Source organism: Equus caballus, chromosome 8, assembly GCF_041296265.1.
Source record: "Equus caballus isolate H_3958 breed thoroughbred chromosome 8, TB-T2T, whole genome shotgun sequence".
In the NCBI taxonomy this organism is placed as follows: domain Eukaryota; kingdom Metazoa; phylum Chordata; class Mammalia; order Perissodactyla; family Equidae; genus Equus; species Equus caballus.
In genome coordinates, this window is record NC_091691.1 from 27,302,863 (window position 1) to 27,317,595 (window position 14,733).

General features: G+C 47.0%; 1 protein-coding gene across 3 annotated transcripts in view; it reads left to right on the forward strand.

Annotated features, from left to right (window-relative positions):
* TMEM132B (transmembrane protein 132B) overlaps positions 1–14,733 on the forward strand; it is a 354,765-nt gene that overhangs the window by 322,807 nt on the left and 17,225 nt on the right. The gene's annotated exons all lie outside the window — the stretch shown is intronic.

Sequence of the window (14,733 nt, forward strand, 5' to 3'; positions counted from 1 at the left end):
TGTCCCGTTGTCCCAGCACCCTTTGTTGGACTCTTCTTTCCCCATTAAATTATCTTGTCATCCTTTCCAAAAATCAATCGACCATAAAGATGAGGGTTTATTTAGGCACTCTTGATTCTATTCCAATGATCTCCACGTCTCTTCAAGACAGTACCACATTCTCTTGACTACCATAACTTTGTAGTAAGTTCTGTAAGAGGGATGTGTGAATCCTCAAACTGTGTTATTCTTTTTCATGCTTGTTTTGACAATTCTGGGTCCCTTGACTTTCCATGTGAAGTTTAGGTTCAGCTTGTCAGTTTCTGCCAGAAAGGTAGCTGCGTAGGTCCAAAGAGGGAAAAACCAGAGGTCGGCGCCGAACTGGGGACAGTGCCTAGATGACGGGCACCTGAACATCAGACGTGCCTGTTGAAAACCTTCTAGCCTGGCCCCTCGGGAGGGCAGGGGGTTTCATCTATTTTGTTTGGGGCTGACTCCCTCCCACCTAGAACAGCCCCTGGCATGCAGTGGACCCTCAGCAAATATTTGTTGAATGCATGAGCTTCAAAAACCTTTAAAAATAATATCAAAAAGTAGCAAAGCTCCATGTGCTGTGACTTCCTGGAGCCTCATGTTGGTTGGGGAGAGGAGAAGAAAGGCTTGAGTCTCTGTGGCGCGTCTGGTGTCGCCCCGTCGGGAGAACGCACTCCTTAGAGGGTCAGGCCTCTCTCAGAGCATTTAATGGTTAGTCTGAAGGTTGACCGACTTTGCACCACACGGTAGGGACAGCGCCTGTTCCTGAGGCCCTTCTTAGGGGTGTGGGGCAGCAGGTGACCTTGCATTTCAGATTTATGTCTTCTCGTTTGCACCAAAGTGAGTTGCTAGTTTACATGTTTTCATTGCAGCTGAATTTGCACCTTCTTCAGTATTTAAGAGCAAGAGCATGAAGAATAGATGTCTTTGTGATGGTCATTTGGAGAAACAAATGGTCTCCCTGGGGGCAGCAGCCAAGTCTAAGGGCCATCTCCCAGCTCCAGCCCTCCCACGGAGTCTGGCAGCTCAACCTTCTGGCAAATGTCAGCTGGAAGAATGAATGAATGACCCCTCACGGCCAGAAGGAAAGTGCATGAACCCAGCATGGATCAGTCTGTGCTTGGGTCCACTTCTTCCTACTCGGTTGTCTCCCACGTGCATTTATTGAGCAAGTGCTATTCAGGGCACTGGTTCATTGCCATTGGGTGGGGGGGGGCGTGCGGGTGTTATAATGTGTTGGCTTATTGGTTTGTTGATCCATCTTTGTCTTTAAACTGGCAGCTCCATGATGGGGCGGGACGGTGTCCATTTTGCTCACAGTGCATCCCTGTCACCCAGCTCTGAGCAGGTGCTCCACAAGCTCTGTGAACAGACACTGAAGGTAGTCTCTAGGGGGGCTTATTGGTACCAGAAGATGATGCCCCTGCTCATGGAGGAGGGGCAGGCTCTGGAGTCTGGTAGATGTGGGTTCTAATCCTGCCTCAGCCCTCACTCCCTGGGGGATCTTGGGAAACTTGCTTTTCAAAATGGGCCTCAGAACCTCACTCGGTATGTGATAACTAGCATTTATTGAGCTCCTCGTGTGTGTCGATTTGATGCAGGGTTGGTGAGCCGAGGAGTCGAAAGAAAGGTTTCTTAGACTCTCAAGATCTGGCAGTAGTGCTCTTTCATTTAGAGAATAGTGTGGAATAGCATGGGGACAGGACCCATGGGCAGTCAGAGCTTCTGCTGCCGCCGCTTCTGCTGCCCCCGCTGGCATGGAGACAGGGCTCATGGGCAGGCAGAGCAGCTGCTGCTGCCCCCGCTCGCATGGGGACAGGACCCACGGGCAGGCAGAGCTGGTGTGTGGGGACAGGACCCACGGGCGATCAGAGCTCCTGCTGCTGCCTTGAGTTGAGGGTTAGGGCTAATTTTATAAGGCATGGGTACGTGACTTATTTTTACTGGAGAAAAGAAAAGATGATGTAAAAAGTCATTAAATGATTTCAGTGCAGATGGGGGCTGGTTATTGTGCGGTCATATAACTTTAGATACGAATCTGGCCATATAGATCGGCATGTAGGTGAGGATGCCCTGGGCTTCTCTCCCTGGGGCAGTCCTAATTCATACCATAAAAAAAGTCCACTGGGTCGTATAGTTTGGCATGTAGGCCAGGTCACCTTGGGCTTCTCTAGCTGGGGCAGCCTTAATCCACATCAGATTCACGGAATACTCAGAATAACCCCTTGAGGCCTGACTGTTAAAATCCACATTTTACAGATAAGTAAACTGATACACACGGCACCTAAATAAAGGTCACCCAGCTGGTGAGTGTCGGGGCTGGGGTTTGACCCCAGGCAGCTTGTCTCTCTCGGCCGCTGCTTTACAGAGAGCGCCCCAATTTCATAGTGAACAGAGCCCCATGGGGTGGTTAGACTGCGATTTCAGGGGCAGGCTTTTCCCCATCCTCTGGGATTAGCTGTAAATTGATTTATTTGAAGCATATCCTGAGATTAAGATTATTATCTTCTGTAGGGGAGGAAGACATTTCCTCTATCCAAAGTGGGTTCGTCTGGCCGGAGAACGAATTAAATTCACAGGAGACAGAATAGCAAGAGAAAATTAAACAAAGCTTTATGAGGACCATGGCCCAGGGCCCTTCTTTACTAAGGAAGAAAGGGCACCGAAGAAGTGGGGTGCACAGAGTGGTTATATATCCCCAAACAGGGTGTTTCACATGTGATTGAAATGTCCCTCCCACAATAGTCACAAGATTGCCCTGTCGGCACAGCACTTGATGGACACAGCGGGTAGTGGGTCTGCTATCTCAGTGGGCGTAGTAGGAGGCAAGTTTATTGTCTCGAGCTGGGTGGTCACAGGTGAGCGCAGCAATCAGTTTGTAGCCTAAGGAAAGATGCTTAATCCTTAAGGAGATGCCAACCTTGGGAGGGGGAGGGAAGTCAGTTACAGGAGGTTACCAGACAAGCACAATAAACAAATGCAGATTTAAGTCCTTGCCTCCCCATTGATTAAGAGTTTCTAGAGATATCTTTACAGATGGAGAGTTCCTTTACAATGTAAATGTCTCTTACAAAGGGTAAGTAAATTCTACTTTTCAGTTTCTTTCCTGTCTGCAAAGTAACTAGCCTCAAATAATCATCATGCCAAAGAGACATATCTTGGGGTGGCCAATTCCAGTCCCCACACTTCCAAAGATAAAAATGTGCCCTCTTTCTCTTAAACATTTCAAGTGTCTAGAGAGAAATACACTTGGGTTAGGAACTGGCGGACACAGAAATCCCCTAAAGAAGAGCTGGAGCTCCTTTTCCAGCCACGAGTTGATCATACAGCACAGACGTGATGGGCAGAGACGAGAGACGTCTTCTCAGAGCCTCACACGTTTCCCCCAAATATGCGGGGAATTTAGCATGAGCAATTTACGAGCGCTTTGTTGATGTACATCGCTGGGCAGATACAGACTTGCAGAAAGTAACGCTGCCTTTTGCAGGTGGTGGAAATGTAAATCCCGTCTCAGCTGAAGGCAGTGGAACGAGAGTTCTCAGGGAGTGGACGGCGTGCGCTACCCAGTCGCTTCTTAATCAAACAGCCTCTTCTCTCTTCCAATCCAATTTCAAGAGGGATGGGCTTCCAGCAGCAAAAGATCATTTATATTCATATACTCCATGTATTCCTTCTCTACTGATTACATCTTCTAAATTACTCTTGGATTAATTTGCCATTGAAGCATTTAAAGTTTAACTTTAAATGCTCCAAGAAAAGCCCAGATTTCACAGCATTTCTTCTGACTTCCATTCCTCCCTGTGGTGCTGGGTTAACCTTCTTGAAGAGCTCTGCTCCAAAATGCTTCTTATGTTTTTTGACCACTTCTAAAGCCTGGTTTAAGACGCTCTTTTTAAAAATTAAAGTCCTCAGACCCAAGCGGTTGCCCATTTAATAAAGTTGTCTTTTAATGCTCCGGACAACTGAACACTTTCCATCATCAAGGGTTTCAACTGTAGCTCACCCCAAGGTTTGTGCTCAGAGAGGTGAGTAATCAGCGAGTTCCTGACATCCTTTGTGTCTAACATTTAACAAATATTTGGGTTACACTCTGACTTCGTTTCATTTGCGCACAGTTGTACAAAGGGCAGTAGATGGCCTCGTGCTGGGAGCCATCTGTGTGTCTGGAGGCCACTCGTGGGGCCAGTGGCTTTCTGTGTGTCCTTCTTGACAGCCTCCTTGATGACAAAACAATACTGAGAATCTTGCAGGATTTTCCCACTCTAATTCCAGTGCTTGCCCCATGGCTCTTGTTGGAACAGAGGGACTTTGGTCAAGCACATTGGGCCAAAGAATTTTGGTTTCATAAATCTGATGTAAGTAATTTGCAATAAATAAAACCTGCGATAGGACACTGCTCCCCAGCCTATGCCCATGTAGACATCACTCATCAATCCCAGCACTCTTGCCAGAGCCCAGATTCCATCTCCAGCAGAGCTCCCCTGAGCAGCCACTGTGAATTGATTTGCGCTGGCAAGGGAGACGAACCGATTTCCCATTTCTGGGAGAGTCTGTGAGGAACTAGCAAAAGTTTTAATAAGGATTGAATAGCATGATGCTAATGAGGCCACGATGCAGACCTCGAAGTCTGATACACTGGAGGGGAAAAAACCCCCAAAATGAACCACTTCTATTCCATTACACTGGGATCATGTCATATATATCAGGATGTCCTTAGGCCAGAGGTCATAAAATGACAGGCCTTGAGGCAAATACAGCCTCCAAGACATGCTCTGTTTGGCCAGAAATGTACCTTAAAATATATACACTTAGGGGCTGGCCCCGTGGCCGAGTGGTTAAGTTCGCGCGCTCCGCTGCAGGCGGCCCAGTGTTTCGTCGGTTCGAATCCTGGGCGCGGACATGGCACTGCTCGTCAGACCACGCTGAGGCAGCGTCCCACATGCCACAACTAGAGGAACCCACAACGAAAAATACACAACTATGTACCGGGGGGCTTTGGGGAGAAAAAGGAAAAAATAAAATCTTTAAAAAAAAAAATATATATATATATATACACTTAGATGCCATTCAAAAATTAGTTGATTCCACCAAAATTCTGGATTTCCCGTTTCTCTTGCAAAGTCATAAGATCTCTGAACACAGCCCCAGCTTCCCCACGTGGCAACGGTGGGCTCAGTGAGTAGCAGCTGTCCCCTTTGAGTGGGGTTTGGGTGGCCCCGTCGAGTTTGCCACAGTCCCCAACTTCTCTGTCATTTACAGCAGACCCACCGTCCTCCGTTATGTCGCCCCCTTGGTCCAGCAGGGATTTGGCTGTTGGGTCAACTTTCACCTTGTGAAGCTCTGTCTCAGGTCAATCTTGCTGAAAAAAAATTTGGGTTAATTATACAGGTAAACTGAATTCTATCATAAATATATTAGATGTTAGCTGCACTAGGTGAGAAATATTAGAAAATAATATTATATGTGATTATTTTAACTTATTGCTAACTAAGTAGAGGTTTTCACAAAGCAGAGTCATTTGCTGTAAGAATCACCCGAATTTTACCAAGGGCGCTACTTCTCAGGCTGTTCAGACCAGAATTTTTATATCTGGGATTCCAATTCGCCCACGCTGTACTGGCAAGGACTCAAAGCTGATCAAGGGGGCGCATCCGGGTGACTCCGGGCTGCAGAGGCACGGCACCTGCGTCAAACCTTCCTCCGTGGCTTGCTCGGGCTGGCTGGGCTCTGATTTGCTGGTTTCTGCCTGGAAATCCTCACTAGAGTGCAGGCTTGGATGTCCAGCCCTTTCTTGGCCGCAGTGAGCAAATCTTGCCTCTGCCAGGTCTTTTCAGCTTGAGCCTTTCGATGTGCGTCTTTTCTACTGATTTTGGAGCAGTTGGTAGTGGGGCCATGATTTCTATTTACTTTTTCCCTTTGCCTGGAGTCTCAGAGATAAAAACTCTCAGCTGCTGATTTTCATACCTTGAGTTCACAATTCACAGCATTCTTTTATCAAAAAGTTTCTTTTCTCACAGAAATTTCATAAGTACTTTCAAAATAAGTTTGGAAAACACGAACCCTGCAGGTCTCTCTTTCCCCTGAGAATATGCTTATCCTGCCAAAACGCTTTTCTTTTATGTAACTAATTTATGTGCAAACCTCAAACACCTCAGCTTTGGCTCCAGCATCTGCGCCGATGGAACCTAATTAAGAGCGCTTCTCTCCAACGGGTCCAGGGTCGCAGTCAGAGCTGGTGCAGGGTGGCGCCATATGCCGGGCTTTCACCAGATAAACAGCTCCTAATCCCTTCTGGGGCATCGTTGGATGAATGTGGAATGCTTGGATCTTTTCCGAAGCTAACAAGCATTGGTGGTGCTTTTAAAATCTCCCACTGTCAAGGAATAAAATGCGAAAATGAAAACATTCCACAGATAAGCGTATGCTAAACTTTACAACAAACCATAGTCTCGGGACTAATTTGCTGGTGTACTTTTGATAAGGGACAAAATTTTGGAAGCACTTCTCTGTAAGGTAGACTCGGACTTTGTTGCGTGCGATTTGGACAGAGAGTTCTCTCCTAGTGGGAGAGGACCAGAATTTTCTTATGTCTCTGTAGAGGTGGCCCAACAAGCAGAATGCAGACATTGTCTGTGCTTGGCTCCAGAGCCATCGCATGACGGGGGAGACGAGGTCGAATGGGAGAGGCGTGGCCGGGGGTCCTGTGTGAAGGAGCTGTCCTGGGCTTCTCAAATGCACATGAACGGCAGCCCCTCCTTGTCCTTCCAGTGGACTGAAGGCAGCCAGTGAGGCCTGACCATCTTGTAAGCACCATGCAAATCTTACTGTGCTACCGATCACCGCATGTGACAGGATTTTGTACGTGGGTCTGGCTCCTCCACTCAGTCAGGCCTCCTCAAGGGCAGGGACTCTTGGATTTGCTTTGTGTCCTGAGTCCTGCCCAGAGCCACCACATGTCTTTACTGGTCCCGAGCTGGGCCTGAGACTCATGGGAACTCTCTGTGCCCTCAAGATGGGGACTCGTCCTCCTGGGCTGCCTCTCTCCAGGGCGGGGCCCAGAGCAGACAATCTCTGGGGTGCCTTTCAGCACCAAGATTCTAAGATTCTATAACGAAGGTGTGTGTTGAGGATGCGATGAGAAGACGATGAAGCTCAGTGGTCTCCATTCGGCCCCCAGTGGCCCTGAGGTCTGCACTTGCTGGGGGGCCTGGACACTCAGTCAGCTACGGGCTGGACGCTGGGCAAACTGCCCTGGAGAGATGAAGAAATGGCATGTCCCAGACACGGCCCAACCATGGAAGGCAGGCCAACCTGCATGAAAAGGAAGTGATAAAAATAAATGAAGCTGAGTGCAAAGCATCATGATCAGACCCTGAAAGCCTGACTTAGGGAGTCTCCTGAGAGTGGGGGACTCCGAATGACTCTCAGTGCTGGTGAGCGGCATGTGGGTGGATGGGTGGGGGGGCTCAGAAGACCTGCCAGTTACTGGTTGTCGATACTGAGCGGACCACTGATCTCTCATTTACTCCGCACGGTTCTTATATGTCTACAATGTTCCAGGCCCTGTGCTATGACTGTGGGCTGCAGAAAACCAAATAAGGCAACATGCCTGTCCTCAAAAGGCTCGCCTTTAGGATCTAGGATTGGCAGAGAGTCGGCGATAATCTAGTAACTCTTAGCGAATAAAGATATAAAGGTGGACAGAGTTTCCTCAAGCCAGGGTCCCTGGACTTGCTCTCCTAGAACTCTCTGTGAGAATTATTTGACTTTGCATATTCATTTTTTATAGTAGTCTAAAGAATATTCAGCAGCTTGTCCTGTTGGCAGTAGACCCAAACATTGACTTTAGTTCTGGTGTCTGCGTTTGTGGTCGTGACCACGCTGGGGGCCCCAAGGACCTGGAGCTGGATCACGTGAATATTTAACTCTTGAGAATTCAGTTGTGTGCATCCGGCCAAAAGTGACATTGTGTACTCACATTTACATACATACATATATGTATATGTATATACGGTAGAAATTACACATCTTTTAATCTGGTAAAACATAAGCCAGGAGCTACTGGCACAGCCCCTGGGGGCAATGTCTGCCTGTGGTAACGTTGGCCCACCATTGTCAAAGCCATGTGGTGTGCCGTGTGGTGCATTCTTCTGGTGGCCAGGCAAGTGGGTGGTGATGGCGTCATTGACCTCCTCTCTTCAGGAAGACATTGAAGGATGTATTGAGGCCACAGAGAAACCCTTGACTAATGAAATGTTAGAGAAATGGGTGGATATTTTTACAGAAGTTGTAGGTGACGACAGCCAACAGGAGGAACCAACAAACTGGAGTCCTGTAAATTGCTAAGTGTTCCAAGCAGAGAGAAATAATTCAATAATTTCTGAATACCACCCATCTCCACAGTTGTATGCTATGTGTAATTACATATATATTCATCATATGCATCCACGTTATTGTACATATTTTTTGTATTAAAAATCATAAGTATTGTGCCTTATGCATGAAAATGGAGATTTTCTTGTGTAATACTGGTTGGGTACAATTTTGTTTCAGTTAACTTTAGAACTGAACTGCCTTTTGCATGGGTCATTGAGAAAAGAAAGATATATTTTACATGCAAATACTGTATTTGTGCCAGGTGAAGTCCAAAAGACATTGCAGATGAAGGAGCTAATGTTACTGAGCCAGGCTCGTTTTGCCTGCTGCATGATGATGCCAGTCACTGAGATGACGAGTTTGCAAAGAGAAAGAGTTTCATCACAAGGCAGCCAATGAGGAGGCGGGAGAATCAATCTCAGATCCGCCTCCCCGAAAATGGGGACTCGGGGATATCTATGGGGTAGGGGAAAGTGGTCTGAAATGTGGGCATAGATGATTGGAGGGAATTGAGGGTCTGCGCAAGCGTAGTCCAACTTCATGGCTCTTCGCGGGACATGTGTTCACAAAATGACAGCATTCCCATGATCTGAGAGTGGAGGTTTTAGCTCCCTGACATCAAAGGGTCATTTGTCGGTCACCTGCACAGGCTCAGTTGATGAGGTGATGGTCTCAACTGGCCTGAACTGGACAAGGAGTGGACTCTCAATTCCTGAAAAACTTGAGCACCCCACCCGTTACCATGGTGACCCAAGGGTCAGAGGTGTTATCTCTAGAGGGACTTTAGTAATGCATCATCTAAGTACTTTTTCAAACAGAGCTAACTGAGTATAGTTAAAACAAGTTAGCCCCCGGTTTCCCTAAGACTCAGATTATGCTACTTGCTCATGGTCACCAGGTATTATTAAGCATAGTTCAGAAATGTTCTAGGGAAAAACAGGGGATCAAGGTGGCCTGTTAATGCTTACTTATCGAAGGGAAGGGGTGGGCAATGATCAGAGGTAGATGCGACTGTCCAATGAAAGCCTAGCATCATCGGGGGACCCACTGGGGGCAGGTGCACTGCTGTGTCCAAGAGACTCTTGTGTACATTTTAACATGAGGGAATTTGGTTACCATGAGCACATGGCTGTTTGCCAGAGTAATGCAGGACTCTGTTTAATGAAGTAGCTTATATTTAACTCAAACTGATTCCTTTAGATGCAGTGGAGTCCCATGAGAGCCCTAAGAGGCATTTTATTAGACTTCTGCCTGTGGATGAAGACTCGCCCCATAGGGGAGATAGAGGATATGGAACTACGCAGTTTCGGCGGCGGCTGCTGTTCCCCTCTGAGCCTGACCCCCAGGGGAGCTGTCTCAGGAATCTCCTGGACCTTCCCTCTGAGTGCCTGGTGGGGTTCAAGGAGCTTGCCAGGGGGTACGAGCTCCCCATATTTACAGGCCCTCGGGGCTTCACACTCTCACACCAGCCCGTACTTGGCCTGCAGCAAGTCAGCAAAGTTGCTCACTTGAATCATTTTTGCCAGCTGGTATGGCCTCCACAGTGTCCGCCCCAGGGAAGCAAATGCTCCATTTCTCCTGCAGGCCCACGTCTTCCTCCAGATCCCAGGTCAGTCTATTGCCTGCAACCGCACTTCTCTGATGGGCGTAAGACAAGGTTTTAATGTGTGGTTGAATATAGGTGGGAGAAAGGTTCCTCTCTCCGTGTCTGAACTGAACCTCGAGCCTGGCTGACTTGATTTGGTCTCTGATTTTATCAAAGCAGAGAATAACCCAGGCCTCTTATTTTAAGAATACTTTAAGTGAAAACTGAGAATGAACTGAACATGGGGGGGGTCAGAGGTCACATGGTTTGGCACGCTGGCTCTCCATTACTAACTAGGTGACCTGACGGAGACTTAGTCTCCTCATCTGTAAAACGGGATAAAGAATAAATGGGATGAAGAATAACCGTGGGGAAGTTTTCCTACAATGCTCAAGGGCAGGGCTTTTCTGATTAAGGGCCGACTTTTATGAGATCTCACCAGCATTTTATAAAAAGTGATGGAAAGAAATGGCATAGAGTGGAGTGGAGTGGAATAGAACAAAATGGAATAAAACAGAATAGAAAATTCAGAATGACTTACAGGTTGTGAGGGTAAGTATTTTTTCATGAAACTTTAGTCTCTGTCTATGTGCATACCTTTTGTCTACTGGTCTTAGTGTAAGATGTATTTTCTACCGTGCATTGTGAATTAAAACACTCGGAGACACATTGTCACGGAGTGCATCAGTTAGTTACTCCTACCTAACAAACAGCCCCTGTATCTTAGTCACATGACACCTCAAGCATTTTTTCATTGCTCACAGGTCTTCAGGTCAGCTGGAGTTCAGCTCATCTAGATGGCAAACACCAAGAGGGCAGACCCAATCCTTTAACTGTTTTAAGTGTTTTATTGTGATATTTTGGCTAAAATTCCACTGGACAAAGTAACTCATTTACCCAAACCCAATATTATTGAGATAAGAGAGTACATTTTTCCACCAGTGGGAGGAACAGCAAAGTCACATGACACAGGGTGAGGTGCGGTATTGGGTACAATATTGAAATCGGACCGCACGGGGCAACTGAGAATGTCAGATGCGATAGTGTCTGATAAATTGTAAAGTACCTGTTAGCTTTCATCTTTAAAGATGCGCACTGTTCCTCCCTTCCCCACCCCACCCCCCGTCCATCCACCATGCGGTTGGGCAGAGGGGAGAGGAAGTCATAATGATGTAAGAGAATTCCTCACTCATCTTCACCTTTGGGCCTGGAAAACTGCCTTGATTTCTCATTTTTTTCTTCTGAGAAAGCTTCCCCTCTATGTTGCCACCAGTTTGCAATGTATGAATTTGCACATCTGTATATGTTAATTTTTTCCTGTTTCCCAGTTTGGTAATCAGATGGAAAAGCCTCTGTAGACATGGCTTGTTTTCTTTGCTATTTTACTTATTTGTTACATGAGAGGCATTTGGTCAGGGGTGATGGAAGACAGTATTGTTGATTTTATTTTGTTGTTTTCAGCCGTAAGCTCCAAGTGGACAGGCCACTAATTTCTTCTCTGACCTCAGTATCTGAACTCATAGTAGGCATTTGATGAGTTTGGCATTTAGACTTAGACTTAACACTTAGATCATCCGTTGTCGCATCTCTCTGCTCCCCGTTATGGCAAACCTCCTTGAAGAAGCTTTCTGTATTACGCCCTCCACACACATCCCATTCTCTCTCGAACTCACTCGCATCAGCCGTTTGCCTCTTCTGCTCCACCGAAGCCCCTTCGTCAAGGTCTCCAGGACCTTGCAAATGGCCAATTCCAGCAGTCAGCTTTCGGTCCACACCGTACTTGACTTCTGAGCAGCACTGATACTCAATCACACCCTCTTCCTGAAGTACCTTCATCATCTATCTTCTGAGATACCATTCTCTCTTGTGGCTTTCCTTTTTAACAAACTGTTCCCATGTTTTTGGTGTCCTTTACTGGCTCCTTTTCTGTGTGACTTTAAGTGTTGGCATGCTCCAGGCTTACACGTGGGGTATTATTTGGTCTCCTGGCTTTAAATACTGTGTATGCCGGCATAACCCAAACTTCTTCCTTCTGCTTGAACTTCTCTCCATGACCTCTAGACTTGTGTTTCCAGCTTCTTACTTCACATTGTCATTCGGATGTCTAATAAGCATTTCAAATTTAACATTCGTGAAACTGAACTCTGGATTCTTTCTCTCCTCTCCAAATCTGCCTCTCCTTATCTCAGGGATGGCAACGCCATCCTTCTGGTTGCTCAGGCTAACAACCCTGAAGCATCCATGACTTCTTCCTCTCTCTCACATCCAACATCCATTCCCATGGCAAATCTGGTCCAGGCTGCCTTCAGAATGCTTCCTGAATCTGATCGCTTCCCATTATCTCCATCACTACCACCCTCATAAGAACCACTTTCACGTTTCCACTGGATGCGCTCAGCAGGCCCCTAAATGATCTCCCCTTTTTCCATTCCTGCCAGAGGTATCCTGTCATCTTGTCCCGTTAGGCTACTTCCTTGCTCCAAACTCCCCCCAGCTTCTCATTAGACTTACTCATGGAGTAAAATCCAAGCCCCTGGCTACTTTTGGCCACTTGCCCTCTTTCTGATTCTTGAACATGGCAGGACCATTCCTGTCTCAGGGCCTATGCATGTCCTCTTTCCTCTGCTTTCAGTGCTCTTCTGTGTGTCCTTGTGACTCACTTCCTTGCTTCAGTTAGGTCTCTGCTCACACACCACCTCTCTGGAGAGCCCTTCGCTGCCCATTCTAACACTGTCTATTCTCGTACCTCGCTCTATTTTTCTTTCCCTCCCGTCTCACTACCTGACGTTATGTTGTCTATGTGTTTGTTTAGTTTCTCTGTCTCCTCCTTAGGACCGTCAGCTCCATAAGAGCAGGGCTGTGTTGTCCATTGCTCTATCCCCAGCACCTAGGACAGTTCCTGGGTCTTAGTTGACATTAAATAAATACTTGTTAAGTGAAGTATGATTTACTCTTATTTTACAGATGAGGGATCTGAGACAGAGAGAAGTTATATTACGTCAGAATACCCTTGGACCCTGAGCTTGGTCTCTAAATCCGGGAAATGATAGATCAGGTGAATGTCAGAGCTGGAAAGTTGAGCTGCCCTTGGGTTTGCAGATGTGGAGTCTGAGCCCTGGAGATGGGGGAGTGACTTATTCAGATGTGATGAGGGGAAGAACTTGGAGGAGGACCCAGGCCTCTGGACGTCAGTCTGAGGCACCCAGCTGGTATTCCTGTCCCCCTCTCCCTGCCCTGTGGCAGTGGTTTCACAGGAGTATGTCAAACCCTTTAAGCGTAACCTTCAAACAAATATGGTGCATTGAACACAAACTATACCTCAATAAGGGGGACAGAAAGTCCCAGCAGGTGTATTTAGGGCTCGCCTTCCCCAGTCAGGGCCTCTGGGGGCTGGACCGAGTCTTCTCCCCCGTGGGCTGCTCTGAGGCGGTAAGGCACGGCGCCGAGGAGCCGCCGGGTGCAGGGCGCCTGCCTGCGCATCCCTCCGTGGCCCTTCACCACCTGCCATCCAACGAGCAGCCTCTCCCGGGCCTCAGTTTCCCCATCCATGATCGAGGGACAAAACGCCTAACGTGCAGAGTACTTGGAGGGCTTATTCGGTATAATTCTATGTAAAGTTTGAAAAACAATGCCTGGTGCATAGCAAGCACTCAGCACACGATAGCTATTATTATTCCTTTTTGTGTTTCTTGGAAGTGTAAAAACTCAAGGTAAAATAAATACTTTTTGAGTACTAGCTGCTCCTCAGACACAGCACACTTTGCTAAACTTGATAATAAATACGAAATGTTTAATTCAGGTAACAATTGAACATCAGAGGTTTTTTTCTTTACTTAGTTTTTTGTTGCCTATCTTAATATGGAATTTCAGCATTTTTTGTGCATTTGTGAGAAGCATACTATCCGGTTGTGGAGCTTTTTTTCTTTCTAGCGCATTTCTCAGGGTTGAGGTGGGCTCTCGTGAGGGGAGCCTGGTAATGCACAGTCAGCTCCCCATCAGTGCAGACAGGTGCATCACCAGTGTGGCAGGCTCAGAGTGTGGCTGATACACAGACAGAATTCTTGCTTCTTTTCTAAATAGAAAATGAAGCAAACGATACAGTATATCTTACAGGATCCCCAGAGGAAACATCTGGAGAGCCTCTGTTTGCCCCTGTTACTCTCAAGTGATGTAGAGAGTAACGGGGTAGTTTGACAGTAAAGGTATTAACCCCTGAGGGCAGCTTCCCCAGGATGATGTTTACAAGCCATTTTACACGTGCTCACTGATCCACATGGCGCAAACCGTCTGTTTCCAATCTCTGCATCCCTGTCCTCAGCTCTTCTAACATTAGGATTCAGAATTTGGTTTTCAAAGTTCCTTTCAGGTCTCAGAGAGCCAAAGGTGTCATTTAAATGAGTGGAGGGAATCCGACTCTGATCTTTACCTCGCAGTGTCTTCCTGTCCCCTCCCAGCACACATGCTCTCACTGTGTCACATGACACAGAGATCTCAATTCCCAGCCACAAGGCCACCTTCACACTGGGAATCCAAATTTATCAGTTTTTTACTTCAAAATTCCGTAGCAATTGGTCTCTGTTTCTTCTACTGGTGTGTCTCCTGTCGTGCTATATTAAATGAACTTTTTTCTGAGTGCCATGAACATGATAACCTTTTCTAAGGCACCTCCGCCCCCTTCTTACCCAGACACGTGCCACTCATGGGGCACTGAAATGAATGGGACCCAGAGAAAATGGTGGTGACAGATTCCCGCTGAGGAT